General features: G+C 44.6%; 2 long non-coding RNA genes across 2 annotated transcripts in view; one reads left to right on the top strand and one right to left on the bottom strand.

Moving 5' to 3' along the window:
- The window catches only part of LOC123115459 (uncharacterized), a 5,373-nt gene extending 2,389 nt beyond the window's left edge, over positions 1-2,984 (bottom strand). The window contains exon 1 of the long non-coding RNA XR_006456620.1: positions 2,642-2,984. This is a non-coding gene — a long non-coding RNA (uncharacterized lncRNA). The remainder of the gene's footprint in view (positions 1-2,641) is intronic.
- A 682-nt stretch (positions 2,985-3,666) lies between these two features.
- LOC123115458 (uncharacterized) lies at positions 3,667-8,052 on the top strand. The gene is made up of 7 exons (XR_006456619.1): positions 3,667-3,883; positions 3,966-4,204; positions 4,954-5,059; positions 5,221-5,386; positions 5,548-5,648; positions 6,098-6,190; positions 7,081-8,052. It is a non-coding gene; the product is annotated as an uncharacterized lncRNA (long non-coding RNA).
- The last annotated feature ends 8,321 nt before the right edge of the window (positions 8,053-16,373 follow it).

Here is a 16,373-nt window from a genome sequence, read left to right as displayed (position 1 = left end):
ACTAAGCGAATCTTTGTATGATTGGGGCTTTTGGGTGACTTGGTGGTCTGTGATACTCTAGATTCACCGTTGGGGACAACAAGTATGTGTGCGTTGGTAGGTGACTCCGTGACAAGATTTTAAGGGTGTGTGAGAGGCTTTAGAATGTTAGGCTTGGTCAAGTTGGCTTAGGGAGGGTGCATTGTGGGGCGGTTGTGGTAGGTGGGGAGGCGAGTTAGTTCCCTCCGCTTAGCCGACGTTGTAGTCGTGTCGAGGCGACTATTTGTAAGGGCTTAGGCGACTCTTTTTGAGTGATTTGGTAGTTTGGGCGAATTAGTGTATTGGGATACTCTAAGATTGGCCGTTTTGGTGCAGCGACTTTGTGTGTGTTAGGGGTGTTTGAGCAACTTTAACATGTGAGCTTGGTAGAGTAGGCTCTCGACAAGGGCACGGTGGGGCGACTGTTGTAGGGGGGTGGCGAGTTAGTTCTCCCCGTTAGCCAACTTTGTGGTCGCATCAAGGCGACTAAGCACAAGGGCTTAGGCAGCTCTTTTTGTGTGGTTGGGGATATGGGCGACTTGGTGTATTAGGATACTGTGAGTGAGTGAGTGAGTGTGTGAGTGTGTGAGTGTGCGTGTGCGTGTGCGTGTGCGAGTGTGAGTGCGAGTGAGTGCGCGTGCGCGTGTGCGTGTGCGAGTGCGAGTGCGAGTGAGTGCGCGTGCGCGCGCGCGTGCGCGCGCGCATGTGTTTGTGCGCGTGCGTGCGTGTGTTGGTAGGCGACTTCCTGTCGTGATTTTAGGGGTGTTGTGAGCGACTTCAACATGTGAGGCTTGGTCGCTTGGCGGGGCGCTCGGTTAGGCGGCTGTGGTAAGGGGTGATCGAGTTAGTTCCCCCACGACTTTGTTGTCGTGTTGAGGTGACTTTCCTGATGCATTGAGGCGACTACATTTAGGGGCTTAGTGCATCTTTTTAGTTGATTGGGGCTTTGGGCGACTTAGTGTACTCGGATGTTGTAAGATTCATCATTTGGTGCCGCGAATAAGTGATTTTAGGGGTGTTGTGAGCGTTTTCAACGTGTAGCTTGGTCAAGTAGGCTCTCCGCATGCACATGGTGGGCACGACTATGGTTGGCTAGGGCGACTTAGTTCCCTCCGGTTAGCCCATTTTGTTGTCGCGGTCTAGGCGACTACGTGCAAGGGCTTACAGCAACTCCAATAGATCTTGTATTTATAGAATAAAACTACCGTTTAAGGGAAGTTTGGGCAAAAAAAAGTCTCCAACAGATCCTGTAAACATGGAATAAATTTACAGGATCCCGTAAACTTGACCCCACCTTCCCTCTGGTTTAGAGGAAGTTTTGCTTCCCGTAAACTTTTGGCAGCAAGGAACCCGCTTGAAAACTTCCGGACGCGTTGCTGGAACGCCGCCGCCGCCCCACCGGAACGTGGCGCGTTGCCTGCCCCGCCAAAATGCGGCCGCGCCACCACCCACCCCGCCGTGTTGCCTTTCGCTGCCATACCAGCCCCCGCCCCCGCATCACCACACGACCTCTCGCCGGCGGCCACCGCACTTCCTCACGCCGCCCTCGCCAGAGGCCGTCCCGCGTGTCACCAACTAGCTAGCCCCTGGTCAAGTAGCTCTCAAGAAACTTCCCCTAAAATTTACAGAAGTTTTTCAGGGGAACTGCTGACGTTGCTCTTAGCAATGTCTTTTGTGTGATTGGGGCTTTGGGCGACTTAGTGTACTGGGATGCTCTAGATTTTGCCTTTGGGTGAAATGACTGTGTGTGTTGGTAGGCGACTCCGTACCGTGATTTTAAGGTTACTGTGAGCAACCCAGAACTGTTGTTTGTATACTAGAAAGATCCATACTTAATGTATACTAGAAAGATCCATACTGAAACTGCTGTTTGTATTGGTTCAGTTGCAGACTACTTCACAAAATTGACATGGTAGCAGCCCAGAAACGAACAAGATAAACTAGCACACAAAACAGGTGCACAACAGGTCAGACCAAAAATCACATTGATAGGCGACGACCAAAAATCTAGCAAACATTAGGTATAAATATTTCAGTGACATAATACCAGATTCCGAACTAAGTTTTTTCTCATAGTGACCTGAAACTGTACTATTGTAGCCTGCCGCTAAATATCGACCTTAGTAGGCTAACATTGCGCAACATGTCAATTAACAAATTAATATATCAGAATCTGCACAAGTATACTAGCAAGATCAATACCAAACTGCAGTTTCTATTGGTTAGTTCAACACTCCTAGTTAGGCCTATTGGATTTAGATGCAGACTACCTTTGTTGTTCCCTACAAATTATTCAGTGTTGTTGCCTATCCATTGTGCCCTACAGTATCATTCTGGTAGAAAAACTTGCCTATATCCTACTACTATCATCTGATAGAGTAAACTTGCCTATACCTGGCAAAAAATTGCATGCCCTCGGTGTGCAAAATTGCACGCGCGAGGTGAGTGATTTGCACGCAGGGGCTTGTGGGCGATTTCGGCGATTCCCTGCCGGTAGATTTCCCTACCCACCACGCGATTCCAGCCACCCCGGCCTCTCCCTTCCTCCGATTCCGGTGACATCACCCTGTCCCTCCCCCCTCCCAGTTCGAGAGACAAAAAATAGACTAGGCTACGGTCTTACCTTCTCTCCCAATCGATGTAGTGGTTCGCCACGCCGTCGTCGTTCACCCGCCCTCGCGTCATGGGCGGCCTCCCCCTCCTCCTTCTCCCTCCCCTTTCTCTCTTCGGCACGCGATCCGCTTGGTCGTCTGGTGGTGCTCGCTCCCCGCGTAGTGGTAGCTGCCGCCGGGTGCGCGCTCCCGGCCCCCTTGATCCTCGCTGTCGTCGGGCTCCCGCTGGCCTCGGCCGCCGACGAACCCTAGGGATTGCTCTCCTCTCTCTGTTCTGTCTTTTTTTTAGGGAACTCTCTCTGTTCTGTCGACTGTAATCAGAGAGGAATGGACAGGAGGAGCTGAGGGTGCGGCGTCGTCCCAAAAAATCAAAGCACAAGACAACGAAATCCACCACTCTCTCTCCCTTGTGTGGTCGGGCTTATCTGTTACGTGGCGTGATCGTGGACCGATGGACGGTCCAGCGTCAGCCGCTCGCGACGCCCGGATCGCGCGCGCGCGTCGTGCAGCGATTGGGTTAACAGACAGGGTTTGCCAAAGACATGCGCCGGCCTTAAATGTCCAAAATTTAGAAGTTTTTGACTGCACATTTGGATCGAGAAATAAATGTACGTCTGTGTGTCTTTGTGATTCCTATTTGAGGAATTAATCGTCAAAATGTCAACTAGTTGCACATATAAAAAGATGTGAGCGACTCACTCGGCTGGCTCAACTTAGCCAGTTATCTCTACTACTAATATTAAACAAGCAAACATATTCTTTCCTAAACGCACACGAAAACACGTACACGAAACAACCAGGATAAAATACCACCTCACGATCAGATCCACCTAATTAGATCTAACCGTTAATATAAAAATTAACCCTCATCTGTTTACGTTTAGCAATTAACAGAAGCGGACGATACTCTGCCATCTATCGAGCGAGGGGACGAAACGTTCCGCCGCGTGAGGAAAAAATAAACTAATTCGCGTGATTAAAGGCTTGCATGCAGCAGCATGGCCCAAGTTCATTGGTTCGGCCTGCGGTGGCGCATCTTTCAGGGGCGGAGGAGAGGGGGGAGAATGAGAGGCGTGGCGGCGGCTCAGGACGTGCTCGCCGGCTGCCTGGCGCGCAGGGTTGGATCGGGGCACTAGGGTTTCCCCGCCGCCGCCCCACAGCAGTCAGGGGTTGACAGGGAGAAAGCAGTCGGGCGGCGACGGAGGCGCCGATGGCTCGGACTACATCTATGTGACGACGACGGCTCGGGAGCGGTGAGTGGCCGATTCATCTCCTCGCTAGCCCCTCACCCTTCATAGGCTCAAGATCTGGTGCCCGCTTGTCCTCGACGCCCAGGACGAGCGGCCGATCCAGAAAGCCAACCCGGTGGATTGATTCTTCGTCTAAGATACGCGCATACACAAGAAGCAGCCACGCAGACAGCTGGATGGAATTTTCTTTCAGGAGCACACACACATATGGATATGGAATGCAAGCCGCCGGTGAAGACAGCTTCAGCCTGACTGCCGAGGACAGAATCACGGAAACGTCAGCTTCATATCAAGTTAGGAACCCACCGCAAGGACCACACTCAGGTACACACATACATATACCAAGATCGATATTGACCGATGCTTGTGGTTGCAATTTCATGTCCGTCGCTGATGTATTGATGCTCATGGTTAGATATGGGATAATAACTGGGAACCTTTCACCGCTCAATTCTTACCGGCTGAATCTTTATAAGCAATCTTTTTTCCCTACCACCTCTTATATTTACAGGAAATTCAAGAGTGGTAGACATGTGGTTATTTGTTAAGAATCAAGAGCTACTACATTCTTGAATATTGAGACTGTGTTAGTTGGTTTAGGTTAAACTTGATAAATGCAATTTACTTTTTTGTTCCATCTAACAATTCAGTTGTATTATTGTTTTTGACAGTTTTCAGGAATTTTAACCCGTATTTGGATTCTAGCTTCCTCTCAATCATTCTGAATTATTTAATGTTAGTATGAGGTAAATGTGTTCCCAAGATTAAACCTGAGAAATGTGAAGTTGGCCACTTGGGTATGTTTGATTTCTTTAAGTACATGCAGTGACAACCACCATGTTCATGATCTATTCTAAAGATAGATTATTAGCAGTGCAACATCTCTGCTGGTTCAATCGAATACTTCAGCTTGGACGGTTCTTACTAATATTTAAGCCAGCTTCAATTTTTAGTCTACTTGGTCATTTTGGATTACTTTCAGTTTTGGGTGCATGTCTTTAATAGAACAACAAACTGATTTTAGCTGCTAAAATAAACACTAAAAGCTAATTCCTCATGGCAACTATTTGTAGAAGACCATCCCGCTGGAGGAGATCCTGACTATTGATGTCCAGCCGGGGTGGAAGAAGGGCACGAAAATCACCTTCCGAGATGGAAGGATCTGATTTTTCCTGTGCAGTTATGTGTTTAAAAACTTATTTCTATGTAATTTTTATATTAACACTATAGTCTATGAAGTTATATTTACAGATATTTCATTTTTTACATAAGACAGGCACCGTCTTATTTTAAAATAATTTATGAAGTAAAATTTGTGAATAAACTGAATGATGTTTCAGAGGATACGGATGGTTGTGACTTGTGGGGTCGCCTGGGGAGGCGACTGCGGCCGGGAGCAGCGGCACATCGGCGGACAACAATACATGTGTAGAGCGCATCGGCAGCAGCTGCACGTCCACGATGGATGAGCAACAATGCGAAGCAGGTGTAGGTGTGGGGGTAAGGGTAAGTATATATCACTTGTCATGTTTAACTCATGGCAACAAAGAGTAAGGATCACTTCACACTCACTACATGAAGAACACTGCTGTGACGATTATATACATTTATGATCCACTTGGTTGCTCAGTTAGTATTAATTTTCTATCGTTTCCTTTTTCTTGCAGACGTGTCTTGAAACTAGACTTTGAAGAGAAGTTCATCCATATATGGGAATTCTACCTTCTATGCCTCTGGTTTCAGATCATGAGCAGTTAGAAATTACCAGGTATGCATGTATATATGTGTGCTCTTTGTATAGGTTTACCTGCATTATTCCTAGACAAATGAAAGTCATATACTCCCTCTGTTCTTCAAAAATGCATCTTGCTGGAAATTGTTTGGTGGTTTCCAATGCGGACTAAAATTTGAGTTGATGTTGCTTTCTACAATTATGTTAATCTCAGCCATAAGATTGAGAGAGATCAGTAGACATCAGATCTTTGAGTAAAAAGTAGTAACTTAGAACCTTTGGTGAACTGTAGAAAGCAAGCTTTCATCGTTTGAGATTGTAAATAACATGGGATGGAGACTTGACAGCCACATAATTATTTTACACTGACCTACTGAACCGTGAAAAAACATTGCTGAGCTTCAACATTTCGGTCAAACATCACATGAAAAATCGGCTACAACCAACCAGATTGTCAAATCCTGATTGTTTTACGTTGAACTCAGGAATTGTGAATAAGCAAGAAAGCTTCTGAAGATATCCGTGCATTATCATCTCTTATGCAACTGCTACTGCAATTGGCTCCTTTCCAAGCACGGGTAAGATCTTTTAAGAAATCTTAGCGACATCTCTCTTCTTAAATTTACCGAGATTTTATGCAGTTGATTTTCCTCTAAAGTGGTGCATCATGCTTGCTGTTGAATTGTGTAGAAAGGCTACATTCTATTAATTTCTTTTTCGTATAGTCAATATATTTTCAACACATTTTGTATCAACTGATAACTTTGAATCTTTGTGTCTTTCATCAGATCATGCTTACTGTTGGATTTGTGCAGGAATAACTAAAAGCGCCATGACATTACGCATATCCTTCATTTTAGCCATTAAACTTATTTACGTATCCGGTGTTAATTTAGTATGATTTCTTGTATATTCATCTTAGGCAGGGTGGTCTTTGAGTGGATTTGGTCATCCTAAATTTTGTGTGGATTCTTTTTTGAGTATACATTCTCTATGGAGAAGTTGTTCACCCTTGAATTCAAAAATTTATACCCGCAACAGTTGACATGGTTTGATTGAGACGTGCGTTGCACATGCACACTTACTAGTACTGGACAAATTAGCATTCCCGTCTAAAGCTAGCTCCTCTCCATCGACTTGTTTTTTTTCTACACAAACTTCCAGAGTGACGTTTTTTTCTGCACACAAGACAAACCGAGCAAACACATCACAGCAGGACTGCAGATATGCGGATATATACAGCTCCATATGTTTTCAAAAAACAAACATAAGAGTATATATATAGCTCAACAGGTTTCACCTATGGTAATTAAGCATTGGAGCTTACTTTATGACCTAGTTCATGGAAAGGACGCTCCGCCTCCACGAGTATCTCGGTCGTATCTGTGTAGTTATCTTAGGCCATATGATCAGGTGTGTCGCTATAGATGCAATTCTAATTAATGTATTTTCTCTCTTAAAATGCAAGGTAAACAAAGAGAGGGAAATTGTTGGACGACTGAAAATCCGGACCAAAAATACAGCAGAAGAAAATAATATTTTTTTGGAGGTCCAAATGCAATGGGGATTTTACTTAATTATTTCCAGGAAATATGAAGCCAAATGCCAGAAGATGGGCCATAAGGGAACCACCAGGGTGCGACACGGCCACCCCACACGGGTTGGCCCTAGACCGCGCCACATGGATGCATGGGCCCTTGGGGGCTCACACCGTAAATTTTCGTTTGCCCCAGAAAAAGTCACAGAATTCATGGGGTCTTTTCGCCGCCGTCTACAAGGCGGAACCTAGGCAGTGCACTTTTTATCTCAGGTGGAGCGATTTTGACAGGGAATCTCTTTGGAGGGGGAAATCAAAGCCATCGTTATCACCAACACTCTCTTCATCAACGGGATTATCATCTCCATCAAGTTCTTCACCAGCACATCTCATGTCCAAACCCTAATTCATCCATCTTCTCAATCTTCGTATCAAATCTCACATTGGTTGCTGAGACTACTTATGTGTGTCTATTACACCTTTTAGTTCATAAATAGGAGATTTATTGGTGAAAATTGTTATGTTCAGATTGTTCATCATATATTTATATCCATGGATCATGATCCATATCTTGTCTTGTGAGTAGATCCATTAGTTCTTGAGGACATGGGAGAAGTTTTGTTGCTAGTAATGATGTGAAGTTGAATACCGTTTAATATTTGGTGATATGCCGTGTTATTCTTCCTCTTTTTGGGAGGCTTGTTATCCAGACAGAATGCTTACCACTAACCCACAAGGTTATTTTTGGTGGAAAACTATTCTCAAGTTAGTTCCTGAGTTTCGACAGGCAGCTACTCCTAAACTAGGCTCTGGAAGCACTGTTAGATTTTGGATTGACAACTGGAATCAGGGCATCATGAAAGACAGATTCCTAGAGTTGTTCTCTTTCAGTAGACAAGAGAAAATTTCAGTCCAGAAAATCAAAGGATTGGAGGATATATCTGAACATTTCTTTACTCCACTCTCCATTCAGACTCACCAGCAATTTCAAGAAATCAATGCTCTCATGCAAGCTACCCAACTGGATAATTCATTGGACACATGGTGCTTCTCCTGGAATAAGCATAAAGAGGGATTTTCTGCTATCAAAATGTATCACCATCTACAAAGAAAATAGGTAGCATCACCACTCTTTAAGAGTATTTGGAAGAGTGCTGCAATGCTTAGATATAAGATTTTTCTCTGGTTGATTCTGCATGATAGAGTAAATGTCAGAAATCTCTTTTCCAGAAAGCATTTTCATCTGCCCAACTCCAATTGTGAACTTTGTAGTTGTTCTTGTGAGGAAACCAGTCTTCATCTGCTCTAGGACTACCCTTTTGCTCTGCAATGTTGGGATTCTATTGTTCCTTCCAAAGTCGGAGGCATCAATGTTTTCGATGAGATAAATTTGTTGTTCCACCATCTACCCAGGCAGTTTGCAATGAGCGTAATCACCATGGGCTGCTGGCACATTTGGATGCAAAGAAACTCCAAAATTTTCAAGGCTCAAAACCCATCAGTTCAAGCATGGAGGAAACTACTCAGAGTTGACCTTAAGTTGATTATTCTGAGAACCAAAGAGAAGCACAGACAGGCTTTCATAGACTGGATTACAGATAAACTAGCTTAATTATCATGGACATTCCTAGAGCTGGTATTGGTTAGATGGCACGTTTATGTGTTTTCTTTTCTTTGATTGTACATAACGTTATTTAACTTTTGAACGAAAATTACTGTAGAACGATTGTTCTACGTTCTTTGGTTCAGAAAAACTCAACGAATCATGGTGAAACTTGTTGGAAATATGCCCTAGAGGCAATAATAAAAGGATTATTATTATATTTCTTTGTTCATGATAGTTGTCTTTTATTCATGCTATAATTGTATTATCCGGAAATCGTAATACACGTGTGAATACTTAGACCAAAACATGTCCCTAGTGAGCCTCTAGTTGACTAGCTCGTTGATCAACAGATAGTCATGGTTTCCTGACTATGGACATTGGATGTCGTTGATAACGGGATCACATCATTAGGAGAATGATGTGATGGACAAGACCCAATCCTAAGCATAGAACAGGATCGTGTAGTTCGTTTTGCTAGAGCTTTTCCAATGTCAAGTATCTCTTCCTTAGACCATGAGATCGTGTAACTCCCGGATACCGTAGAAGTGCTTTGGGTGTACCAAACGTCACAACGTAACTGGGTGATTATAAAGGTGCACTACAGGTATCTCCGAAAGTGTCTGTTGGGTTGACGCGGATCGAGACTGGGATTTGTCACTCCGTATTATGGAGAGGTATCACTGGGCCCACTCGGTAGTGCATCATCATAATGAGCTCAAAGTGACCAAGTGTCTGGTCATGGGATCATGCATTACGGTACGAGTAAAGTGACTTGCCGGCAACGAGATTGAATGAGGTATTGGGATACCGACGATCGAATCTCGGGCAAGTAACATACCGTCTGACAAAGGGAATAATATACGGGGTTGCTTGAATCCTCGACGTCATGGTTCATCCGATGAGATCATCGAGGAGTATGTGGGAGCCAACATGGGTATCCAGATCCCGCTGTTGGTTATTGACCGGAGAGCCGTCCCGGTCATGTCTGCATGTCTCCCGAACCCGTAGGGTCTACACACTTAAGGTTCGGTGACGCTAGGGTTGTATGAATATGAGTATGCAGCAAACCGAATGTTGTTCGGAGTCCCGGATGAGATCCCGGACGTCACGAGGAGTTCCGGAATGGTCAGAAGGTAAAGAATTGTATATAGGAAGTGTTGTTTCGGCCATCAGGAAAGTTTCGGGGTCACTCGGTATTGTACCGGGACCACCAGAAGGGTCCCGGGGGTCCACCGGGTGGGGCCACCTATCCCGGAGGGCCCCGTGGGCTGAAGTGGGAGGGGAACCAGCCCCTAGTGGGCTGGTGCGCCCCCCTTGGGCCCCTCCTGCGCCTAGGGTTGGAAACCCTAGGGTGGGGGGTGCACCACTTGCTTTGTGGGGCACTCCACCCCCCTGGCCGCCACCCCCTTGGGAGATTCCCATCTCCAGGGCCGGCGCCCCCCCTGGGGGCCTATATAAAGGAGGGGAGAGGGAGGGCAGCCGCACCCTGAGTCTTGGCGCCTCCCTCCCCCTGCTACACCTCTTCCTCCTCCCGCAGTTACTTGGCGAAGCCTTGCTGGAGTCCTGCTGCATCCACCACCACGCCGTCGTGCTGCTGGATCTTCATCAACCTCTCCTTCCCCCTTGCTGGATCAAGACGGAGGAGACGTCACGCTGACCGTACGTGTGTTGAACGCGGAGGTGCCGTCCGTTCGGCGCTAGGATCTCCGGTGATAGGATCACGACGAGAACAACTACCTCAACCCCGTTCTCTTGAACGCTTCCGCATGCGATCTACAAGTGGTATGTAGATGCATCTCTCTCTCTGTTGCTAGATGAACACATAGATTGATCTTGGTGAACGTAGAATTTTTTTTATTTTATGCAACGTTCCCCAACAAAACTAACATGACGAGATTCCCGTGTGTCCTCAAGAGCACTTTAGCTATTATAAGAAATACCATGGCTGAGCATACATAAGCATTGGTAAACTGTTGCACTCTATTACTTTTGTTAATATTTATCTTGTTACAATTTTTCTTCCTATCAAACAACCTATTAAACTAAGTTTACAACATTTACAATGAAACCTTGCTGAAAACTACTTTGTCAATTCCTTCCGCTCCTCATTGAGTTCGACACTCTTACTTATTGAAAAGACTACATTAGATCCCCTATACTTGTGGATAATCAGCCTTTGCACTTCATCTTGGTTATGGGAGCACTACACCATATGTTCAGATACACGGATTCACGTGGCATGCTCACTCTGTTGGCTAGGATGGGCTCGGTTCACCGCCTGTCGATCTTCGCTAACAACATCATGTTATTTCTCAAGCCAAAATATGGTGGATGTGGTGGTATGCTCAACCATCCTGGAGGATTTCGGTGTGGCCTTAGGTTCAAGGATAACCCCTATGAAGTGCACCATTATACCTATCAGGTGCTCGTAAGTTGAAGCGGATCGACTGGAGGTTGGGTCTAGGTTGCCCCTTCTGAGAGATTATTTGATTGATATCTTCACAAAAAATCTTTTTTGGATTTTTTTATATATTTTAATTTCACACGACAAGATAATTCAAACAAGATCTGTTATACCATTTTAAATTTCTAAACATCAATTTCACTTAGTTCAAAACAATTAGTTTCACTCACACTAGTAGAAAATAGGGCTTTCGTTCGGGTCAGGTAAGCCCATTAGTCCCGGTTCAGTCACGAACCGGGACCCATGAGCCCATTGGTCCCAGATTGTGAGGCCATGGGGCCTGTCGGGCCTCGTGGGGGCATTGGTCCCGGTTGTTAGGACGAACTGGGACCAACGGGCCTCGCTCCTGTCCCACAACCATTGGTCCTGGTTGGTGGCCTGAGCCGGGACCAAAGGGTGGTCTTTAGTACCGGGTCAAGCCACGAACCGGGACCAGTGAACCAGTCAAGGGAGACGGCTTTTGTGTGTAAAACATTAAAAGCAAAAAGAATTTTAATAAAATAAATAAAAAAGGAAAAAAAGGAAAAGTTTAAATAAGTAGAAACAAAATAAAATAAATAAGTAGAAACCAAAAAAAACAAAAAAATAGCAAAAGTAAGTAGAAACAAAATAAAATAAATAAAGCAAAAAAGAAAGAATTTTCATAAAATAAATAAAAAGGCAAAAAAGAAAAGAAAATATATAAGTAGAAACAAAATAAACTTTAACAAGTAAGTAAAACAAAATAAACTTTTATAAAAACCTCTAGTATTATTGAAACAAAAATTATATAAAATTTATGCAACTAAAATTATCAACGTATTTTCTTTTCAAAACATTAAAAGAAAAAAGAATTATCATAAAGAATTTTTTTGTTATAAACTTTAATAGCAAAAATAATTATCATAAAGAATTTTTTGTTAGAAACTAAAATAAAAAAATATGTTTTTGAATATAATGAGAAAACAAAGTAATATTATATAGGCAGGAAAAAGAATCACTCAAAAATATATGTTTATAGTAAAGTTATTCAAAAACTAGTGATTCACACATATTTAAAAAAATTCAAATTTAAACTATTCAAATTGGAAAACAAATGGCACTAACAGAAAGTTTATAATTTTTATTACCTAAAAGCAAAAGGAACTAAAAAATGAAGCAAAAAAAAAACAAAAGAAAACAAATAATGCAAAAAATAGAAAGAAACTAGGGAAAAAATGCCACCTACTTGGCCGCTACGGCCTGAATACGACTAGAAACCCTACAATGGGCCAGGATTCAGGCCCGCAGAAGGCCCAGTAGGCCCAACAGGCATAGCAGTGACAATTAGGCCCGTAAGCCTATAATCGAGAGAAGCTCGAGAGGGGTGCGGCAGTAGGGCTGATAAACCACTGCGCGCCCCTCTCAACTAGCGAGGTGGGATTAAAGTTTTGGCCACGGGCAGCACAAGGCCTTTGGTCTCGGACTAAAGATGGTCATTGGTACCGGTTCGTGGCACCAACCGAGACCAAAGGCCTCTGCTTCCCGCCCTTTAGGCTGCTGAAAAGAGACCTTTGGTACCGGTTGGTGGCACCAACTGGGACTAAAGGGTGGCATTAGTCCCGGTTGTTGCCACCAACCGGGACTAAAGGCTTTGGTATATAAGCAAACACTTGTGAAAATTTCACTTCTCATCTCGCAGTTGCCGCCCCAACGACGCTGACGACATCGACGCCGCCAGGCTGCCCCAACACCGCCCGCCACCCCCGCCGTCGCCGTCGCCATCGCCCGCGCCTGTCGTCGTCGTCGCCCGCACCCTCGCCGCCGCCCGCACACTTGCCCGACGCCGTCGCCTCCCCGAGCACTGCCCCGACGCCCTCGCCGGCCTGCGGTCGCCCTCGTCGTCGATGCCCGCTCCTCGTTGTTGTCACCCCGCACCCTTGCCCTGCCCCCACGTGCCGCCCCGGCCCGTGCCCCTGCCCCGATGCGCCGCCCTGGCCCATGTATTCTTAGTAAGAAATAATTGAATTAATAGAACTTGTTAGTAAGAACTTGTTGCTATTTTTTTTAATTAAAGCAATTTTTCCCGCATCGACGTGGACGATGCCTATTTCGCATCCTCGTCGTCGAGTCGGCGGAGGATGACACCTGCTTGACCAAACGAGCCATGTCTGGGACTGGGCTCCGCCGGGGTGGTACTGGGAGGCGCTACCTACCGGGGGGCGCAGGTTAGTGAGGAGCCAGCCTGTCGTTGACCCGAACCTTCTTTGGTTGCGGTCTCGTGGGCCAGTGACGGTCCAGAGGCTTGCGGACCCCGCGGAGGTGGTGCGTCACCGTGTTAGTGAGGAGGACGCACACGTCCGTCGCTACTTGTTTGCGTTGGAGCACAGGTTCTCCAATACCTGGCAGGTTCTCCAGGGATCTCACTGGAGCTATGATCGCGTGATGGTTCCTTCTCTGTGGGTGTCCACTGCCCGCGCCGATACCCGTCGTGTGCTAGGGTTTTAGTTGTATTAGTGATGTTATATGTATGACACTATTCGGGATGTATTAGTGATAATATTTGACGAAGTACGGACGCATGAGATGATTTCTTTTGCTTATTGAATGCATGCTAATTTGAGTCCTATAAGGTATTTTGAAATGTATATCTTGTGTTGCTCAAATAGGATATGTGCTTGCCCAAGTGGCTGGTCATGTTTGCAAGTTACACCTCCGAGTGGCATTGTTTTGCCGGAGTGTTGATTCATTTCCGTTCCGGCAAATTTCAGGCGCTCGGTATGTCCTATTTTAGCAAAGGTCATGCCGGATTTTTCCGTGAATTTTGGCATGACTTGTGCCAGAATATGTAGGAAATATCGAGTGCCCCGGATTTGTGTGTTCAGTATCCTGGTAGTTGTCTTCGATCGATTTTCAATTAATGTTTCAACTATGAACATAGGAAATGTCTAACGACGAAAAGGATTTCGGTACTTGCAAATACTGTGAAGACGAGCGCGGCTTGTGCGAAGGAATCTTTCTAGATGATGATAGGCGCTTCAGCATCAAGCTGGACGAGAAATTCGAAGTGGATACGGTAAGTCACAATGACAAATTTTTTTCGTAATTAAGCATGACATATGCTTCATTTGCTTGAACTTATAATTTATTTATTTTTACTATTCTACTAGCGTATCCCCTGCCATGCAAGAGTTTTTGTATTGGATAAGATAGGTTTCAGTTGTACTATGGAGGTAAAGAAAGTTTACTTGAAGACCGAGCATGGTTATATTTTCAACATTAAATTATATAATTCAGACGACTACACCTATTTTGGATGCAAAACATGGCGAGCACTATGCAAAACTTATGCATTTGAGCCTGATATGGTTATCACCTTTGATATTCGTCCGGAAGATGATATTGAAGGTAATACCGACATCTGGGTCGATGTGCAGACGCCTCCAGTTATACCATTATGTAAGTTTCTCAACCATATTTATGTCTTTGATATTGTTTATTCAAAAATAGTTGACAAATAATTTGTATTATCAGCTTATTTCGGTGCAAGCAAACATGTCCAGCGCTTGGTAGACAGGACCGTATACTGTGCCGGGGCTGAACTCAACTGCGAGGAGCTCAGTCATTATGTTTCATGGCTTGCAGATCTTGATACTGTCAAGACAAATTTTCTTCCTGCATTTAGAAATGTTAGTACTAAAAACGTGCGACCAATAGCGTTCGTAATAAACTACGGTCACATCTATTTAGGAAGGATGGTAAGACTTTTACTATTTATCCTCAGTGCATCTTTTCCATACATTATTTTTGAAGCTAAACTTCATTGCTAAGTATGTTACCATACGATGTTCTTCAATAGAGACTCCCGATGAATGTTGTGCCTTATGAGGTCGAGACTAAAGGTACCATGAGTATTATTAGTTTACGGCCAAGATATCCTACAGATTACTTTAGTGCATTCAAGATTAGTGACGGATTCTTAATAGTGCAAGACTGGACCAAATATGTGATGAGGGAACGCAGAGAAGTACTAGGGGGCAGCAAACAGATGCGCTACCCACGATTAGGAGACATGTTCATCTGCATGCTCCAACTTGATCAAGGAGGAGAGCTATACATGTTTTATGTTATTTTACCTAAGAGAAGCAGGAGTAATTAGCTAGCTAGAAATGAGTTTGAAGATGATGATGTGCTACACTATTATTATGATGATAAAATAGCTAGTGTTGATGATAATGACTATGATGATTATTATTAGCTAGTCTTAGTGGTGATTAAATAAATACTGTTGGTAGTAATGACTATGATGATGATTAAATTGCTTGTGCTGGCAGATTAGATTCAAGTGGAGGCAACATGTGGTGCACATCGAAAATACTACTAGTCCAAACTAGATCAAGTTTGGATTAATAGTATACTTTTGACATGCACCACATATTGCCTCCACTTGAACCTAATCCACCTTCATTTGACACACTGTTATGGACATAATGATGTAAACCTTATAACTGGTATTGTACCAATATTTGTACGATGGCGCATAAATACACTAAAAAAAAGAATACTAGTAGCGATGGAGAGAAAACACGCTGCCACTAGTTACATCAGCAGTAGCGTGGAAGTGAACAAACGCTGCAGCTATTTGTCCTAGCAGTAGCGCGTGCGGGCACGCGTTACTGCTAAGCAATAGCTGTAGCGCCTTATTAGTAGCGCGCCTACCCGCGCTACTAGTGAGCACAAAACCAGCGCTACTGCTAGGGTTTTCCCTAGTAGTGGGAGCTCGTGGGTTCGACGGTGGATTTGGATTGACTGGAGAGGGCATCAGAAAGGGCGCGAGGGAAGCAGGGCACACAAGAGAAAACAACATAATTGCATCAGAAACTTAATTTTTTTAATAAAAAACGAAACGTAAAAGGACAACTGAACAACAAAAAGCCAGTAGACAAAACATCCGAAAAAATAAACACGAAACTTCTAGACTGTATCTAATTAGGCCCGCCCATCTTTGTTCGCTCGCTCGCTTCCTTGTGCATTTGGTCGACAACGAAATCCCTATTTGCCGCTCGCCGCGGCCCAATGCTGTTGCTTCGCACAGCACAAGCGAGCCAGCGAGCGAACCACTGATGGCCCGGCCCAAGTAGTTAGGATCCGTTATTTCTATTTTGTTTTCGTTACGGTTTTCTCTGGTTTTTCCTT

The sequence above is a fragment of the Triticum aestivum genome, chromosome 5B (assembly GCF_018294505.1).
Source record: "Triticum aestivum cultivar Chinese Spring chromosome 5B, IWGSC CS RefSeq v2.1, whole genome shotgun sequence".
NCBI lineage: Eukaryota > Viridiplantae > Streptophyta > Magnoliopsida > Poales > Poaceae > Triticum > Triticum aestivum.
The sequence above is the reverse complement of the archived record's forward strand: the minus strand, read 5'-3'. Positions and strand labels throughout refer to the sequence as shown.